Here is a 6,466-nt window from a genome sequence, read left to right on the forward strand (position 1 = left end):
GATGAGGAGGACAGAGTCAAACCAAGTCCCACACCCAGCATGTGAGCTATCACTCATCTGCTTTGAACACTCTCAGTTTCATATCTTCAAACGGGGCAAAAAAAAAAAAAAAAAAAAAAGCAAGAAAAAAAAAAAAAAAAAGCAGTTTTATGGTTTCAAGACTGCTATTTCAGATTTCCAAGTCTGAAAATACTTATGGCTAAATGATTTACTAGGTATTTTCTCAAGCACTCTTAAATACAAACAGTGGTTTTTGCCCTATTGTTCAGCTGTTCCTCTTTGATGGTGAAACAGGTGTGAGAAAGCAAAGATCATGTGGGGACTATCTGGAATAGCTATGAATAATGTTTCTCATGTGTGCAAAGATACATACACAGCTCAGTACTTCTGTATGTACATTGTAGGTAACAGTTTCTTTAAAAAAAAGGAACCAAAACTTGTAACACCAGCAGCAGAGGAGAAAAAAAAAACAAAAAACCAACAAACAAAACCAAACCCAAGCAACATTAAAACCAGCAGCACAGAAAAAGCCCAATCTTCCAAACAGAAAAAAACCCACTAGTACAAAAAAGCCTTGAAAAAGCCAGAGATTGGTATACCATTAGTCTTCTGTCCAGGCCAGTCACTTGTTTACTGATTTTTGAACTCCTCAGCAAGCCCTGTGAGAACTCAAAAACAGCACAACACCCTTCTGACAGTCACATGAAAAGCAAGAAAGCAGTGGCCTCCTTCTGGAGTTTCAGAATTTGAGACAAGTCTGTGTTGCCATCTGGTTACATGGAGCATATTTTACACCTCAGTTTGCCTGACAGGATGTGTTCTCCCTTTTCCTAATTTTAAAACGTTATCCAAGCACTTCATGCTACTTCAGAAAAACAGCTTACCAGGACATATTTATTAAGATCAGTTTCTGTGAACTGTTGAATGACACAACGGATTATGTCAGCATCTGAAGGGGAGGAAGCCACATTTGGCAAACGCTAGCAAAGATCACATTTTTGTGAGGATTTTTCCAATTCTTTCTCTCAGAAGGGCCATACTTAAACATACCTACTGAATCAGAGTAATGCTTAAGCAGAATTAAGGGAACTTCTTCTGTGTAATAAAAAAATGCTACTGGAACATAGTAAGGCACTCACCCTGTGCAAAAAGCATTGAAATATTTGATTGATTTTAATGGAAATATGATCAGACTTCTGCTGTTAGAAAGTGAGCAAAGAGGAACTGCAAGGGAGGTCTAATGGAGACAGCATATTTATCAGGTGAAGAGTTATTTTCTAAATATTGCCAGATTAAAGATCTCTGTAGCAATATCTGGGGAGGGGATCTTAAGGCAAATTTTAATAGAACAGTAGTAAACAGGGAAGGAGATGAGAGCTACTATGTGAGTCTTAGCTTGTGAGGCTGGATAGGAAAACCAGCATCCCCCAATAGTTGTAACTGAAAAAAGATCTGGATTTCTCAGACTTAGTCAGGGGGTGACAGATAAAGACAACTACTTGGAAAATATAACAGGTACACTTACATTTACTTAAGCAACAGAAACTAGCCCCAAACCCAAGAAAATTATTAAAAGTCTTCATGTGATTTCCAAGTCATTTGCAAAGACAAAACTGTAACCCATTAGGATGGCCACTTCCCTTTAGAAGTAACAGATGTTCAGTCCTCTAGCTAGCATCAACAGCCATTTAATTTGTTTAAAGATTCTGGGCCTTCCCTTCTCCCCCTACCAATAGACAAAACCACTGTACTGTCACCAGCTAACGGGGACAGATTTTGCATTTTGTAACCAAACAAGGAAGCTGTACCAGCAGAGAAGATGCTGCTGGAATGAGCTAGCAAACTGCCACCTTACGTGCAGAATAGGTATTTACTCCTGACAAGAAAAGGGTTGGTGGGAAAGTTTGGTCAGGACTGGCATTTGCTCATCTTGTAAATGTCACATCAGCTACAATGGCAACCTCTCACCCTGTTTGTCTTTTTCTCCACACAACTTAAGAATACTCCCATCTTTTAACAAACTAATCAAAACCACTTCTTGCTCATACTACTACCAACCCTTCTTCACTTCCACCTATAACCAAAAAAGTAATTTATTGGATTGCCAGTGTTCCCATTTTAATCTTAAATATTCTCCTGCCTGATTTCTAACACAATGTGGCTCTCAAAATGCTGCAATTAAAGTTTCTAAGCAGGCAGAGCCCTAACCCTCTGTTGTTGTTGCCCTTGACCTGTCAGCACCAAAATACTCAGACGTGACCCTCCTCAGAGATTCATCTCTGTTGTCATCTTGAGCCAACTGTTGGACTCAAATTCCTCTCTAGGCCCACTGGTTTTAGGATGGCTAATGTTGCTTCTTTGTGTTCCTTGGATTGCCTGTGTCTATCCACTGCAGTCTTCCCTTTAAAGTCACACTGAACAGCTTTCAGACATTAGCTGGGCTTTTCTTTTATGTTTGACTAACATCCATCATAGTGGGGCACTGTTCCCAACCTAGTGCTTGTAGGTGATACAGTCGTAACAGTAGTAAAATAACACCAGTACTACTATGGAAAGGCAGGATCACATGTTTCCACTGATACTCTTTGAGCAATTCTTAAACTAGGTTTCCAAGGTAGGTTTATTTGTTTAATCTCTTCCTAAGGACATGAGCAGAGGGATGAAACCATATAGAAAAACTAAGAGACAGAAAGCAGTTTTCATAAACAGCTCCATTTCAAGGTTGGTCCTATGATTCAGAGTTTTTCTATCGTTCAAATCACCCAACCTATATGGAAAAAAATATAAATCTGGAGATCTGTATTCTTTCTTAAGCTTACTTCAGCTATTGGTGTTTTCCCTGCCCCTTCACACTCCCTCTCTTCTTTGCTTTTTCTCCATTGGGTTGTAAAAGAGTAAAAAAATGTCATGAAAGTTTTATGAGATTGTACAGCCCCTTGCCTAGCTCCAGTGGGTGAATGAAGGAGACTGGCAATATGCAACACCAATTCTATTTTAAATTCCCCAACATCCGTTCAATAACAATAGATATCACTACTGTTGTGGTCTAACACTGCGGTGAATGGCAGTCCCATGCCTCTTCTCAAGAGAAGGTATTTTTAATAGCAGCGACACTGAAACTAAAAGCATGTTACACGGATAGCTAAGTGTGTGTACAAAACCCCTTACTTTTGCAATGCCCAGTAGCTAATAGGAAATAGCCGAAGTGAGAAGATGGGTGGGTGACTGTGGCAGGCAGAGTTACAGCCACTGCCCCAACTCCTGAATTTCCAGTAGGGGAGCAAGAAGGGTATCCAGCAGCCACAAGCCAGCATGCTGCCTCACATTTCCTGGAGTCTAGGGCAACTTCCCAGAAAACATGTTTCAAAAGACCTGGCATCACCACAACCGCCCCACGCTCTTCTGTATGAAAATGACTGTTACACGTTCTTTCTGATGTTTTCAAGACCACACTCGGGGTATTTCGATCTCGGCTGCCATGCCAGTGGCCGCCACCTCTCCTTACCAGGGCCCCTCAACGCGCGGGCTGGTCCTGAGCCCGGGTTCCCCTCCAGGCGCTCCCCCACCACCCCCGGCAGGGAGGCACCAGACAATTTTGGACTGGGCGACGCAAAACGGGGAAGCGCTGCCCTCCCCTTAGAACTGACCCGTTCCCACCCACCGATCAGCCCGGCCTGGTCGCCTCCTCCTTCCTTCCTTCCTTCCCCCGCAGCTGGGGCGCCCGGGCTATGCCCAGCTGGCCGGGGAAGCCGAGGGAGGGGCCACCAGGCCGCCCCCCCGGCCCTGCGGGTGGGGATTCGGACGGCTGTGGCCGTGCTGCCCGCCGCACCGTGACAGAGCCCCGGGAGGGGCGGCCGCACAGGGAGGAGGCTCCTGGGTGCCGGCGGGTGCGGAGGCCGAAGGGCTGCCCTCTCTCTCACGGGAGCCCCGCCGGGGCGGTAGCGCTGCGGGGGGTCGGGCCTCGCCCTGCCGCCCCGCCACCTGCTGCCGGCTGCGGCTCCGGACACGGCCCCGGCTTCCTCGCCGGTGCTCGGCGGCCCGGGACTCTCAAAAAAAATCCTGAATGCCGGCGGCTGGGGTGGCTGTGCCCGCCTGGAGCTTGGAGGTTCATGGTGCTGATCCCTGAGCTTCGCCTGATCCAGATGGAAACCTAGATCTACGGCGTTTCTTCCCGGCCAAGGACAGCTTTGGCAACCTTTCTCCCTATAAACAACCATTTCGATTATCATCGACACACAGGCAGCTATAATCTGTGCACAACACGAGCAGACCATCCGGCTACAGCTGTGGTCACAGTGTGTCTAAGATTAACTCCCTAAAATGCTCAGCTTGGGGATGAATACTATATAGTTATCATAGTGTTGGTCTGAGAAGGCTTTACACATTTCTGAAGATATTTCAAACCAACAAATGCCATCACTTGAAACCCTGTAGTAGATTTCTGTGGGATTTGGGCAGCCATTGCAGAAGCCCACACAGAAAACAACCCCCCAAAATTATCACCTGATATTGGCCAAAGTCATGACTGCCTCAAGAGGGGTGCTGTACCAGTAAAGGCAATCATAGCCTTGTTGCTACCCAGCCCTCTCACTTCTCCTAATATTTAAGATTTTTTTTTTATCTCTGGACAGTTGTACTAACGCTGTTGGAGCCCTTGTTTTGATACCTAGACATTGCTGAAGTGGAAAAAGGCAATAAGAGTTGAAATTGTAAATGAACAAATGATCTATGTATGACTAAAAATTGCTAGGGGTAATGGATAAATAGAAGGGATTAACATTTCTAAATACATGTATGTGTTTGACAAGTTATATATAGAAAGATCACATTTATTTTTATCAAACAAGTACTTCATTTCATTCCTCCTTTTCCCCAACCACTAATTTTACCCAAGGTGGTTAGGAACAAGCACTGAATCAATGCTCTCTCTAAAACTTCAGTAAACTCCAAAAAAACAGAGAGCAGCAAATTATTACTTTCTCCCTAAGGTGCTTATAGATACGGTGGAGGGTTTTGGAGATAGGATGAGGTTTCTGATTTAGGAGGTGCTGGTAAAATTATTTATTTAAGATGGTAGTGTCACTGGAATACTTGCCTGTCTCTTTTCCTTCATGTACTTCTGCTATGTGACCCCAGTAGACTTTTTGTATGCAAGAGAAACTGGAAGCACCTGGCACAAACCACAGTGAACAGTGAGATGTGTTTCCTGTGTCTGAAAACAGGTGCTTGGTGAAACATGACCTAAAACCTCCAGTTACTTGATAGTGATTTAGGCTCACTGGAGCAGAAAAACTTCCCCTGGAGGGCATTTGGTTTTTGGCTGCAGCCCTCTTTCCATTGGGGGCAGAAAGAAACTGCTCCACCTACAAGATGCCATCTGCAATACCCCTTACGTGGCAGAGACCCCACAGGGTAGGGCAGGGCTGAATTACATTAGCATCACTTTGCAACTGGGTTTATTGCTCCATTTACCAAATACCATGGCTGAGCTCACATACTCCCTAAGAGACCAGCTGCTGCTGGCTTCAAGATGGAAATGTTCTGCAGACATACAGGCAGAATTTTCTGGCTCAGGCTATTTTGAAGGGTGGTGCAATCTCACTCCATGCGTCACATCACAACTGTGGTAAAAAAAATCCCTTTCCAAATTAAATGGGACTCAAAAGACCTGGTGAGATTGTACAGGAGGCAGCAAAGCACATCCCAATCATCAGGTAAGAATTGTTCTTTACAGAATCTGTTGCGCCCCTCTCTGAAGAATCTGTTCTCTGTAGTAGAACTGACTCCTATTTTCTCTATATATCAGCTACTGTACTAATGCATATAGGCCACCATGAGTTAATGTTGTCTTTTATGGTGTATTTGAAGTATCAGTGTTCTGACATTCCTGTCCAAATAGGCTAGCTATGAGCCAGAATTTCAGTGGCTTCTGTGAAGTGCTTTAGATTGCATGGATCTAAACAGAGCATACCAGGTTTTGTACTTGTTTCATTGACTGAGTGGAGTACAATGGCAAGACAGTCATCAGAAAGGTAACAAGCTACTGACAGACATCTGGAAGCAAATGAAAAGGAAAGTTATGCATCTGCTTCCATACTTTCCCTTTTCACACTTTTCTGTTTAACAAAATCTGCATGGGAAGAATAACAGAGGTCTTTTCTCATGAAATCAAATGTAGGAACATATATGCAGAATGAAAGTACTTTTTCTGGAGTTTCATAATAATCTTTCTGGAGCGACAAAAACTTGGCATACTCAAGACAGAGGAAGAAGTCTGAGTAGATGAGAGGTATGAGAAATAAGGCCAAGTCTGGACACTAGCCCTTGACAAGGTCTTGTCTCTAAAATGCACACAGAACTGCAATAAATTTCCCAAGTTCTCACTATTTTAAGACAAGGGAAGGAAAGTAAGAGAAATATTGTACTCAGTTCCTATTCATATTGATAAGAACACATAAGGCAAAAA

This window comes from Heliangelus exortis, chromosome 1 (genome assembly GCF_036169615.1).
Source record: "Heliangelus exortis chromosome 1, bHelExo1.hap1, whole genome shotgun sequence".
NCBI lineage: Eukaryota > Metazoa > Chordata > Aves > Apodiformes > Trochilidae > Heliangelus > Heliangelus exortis.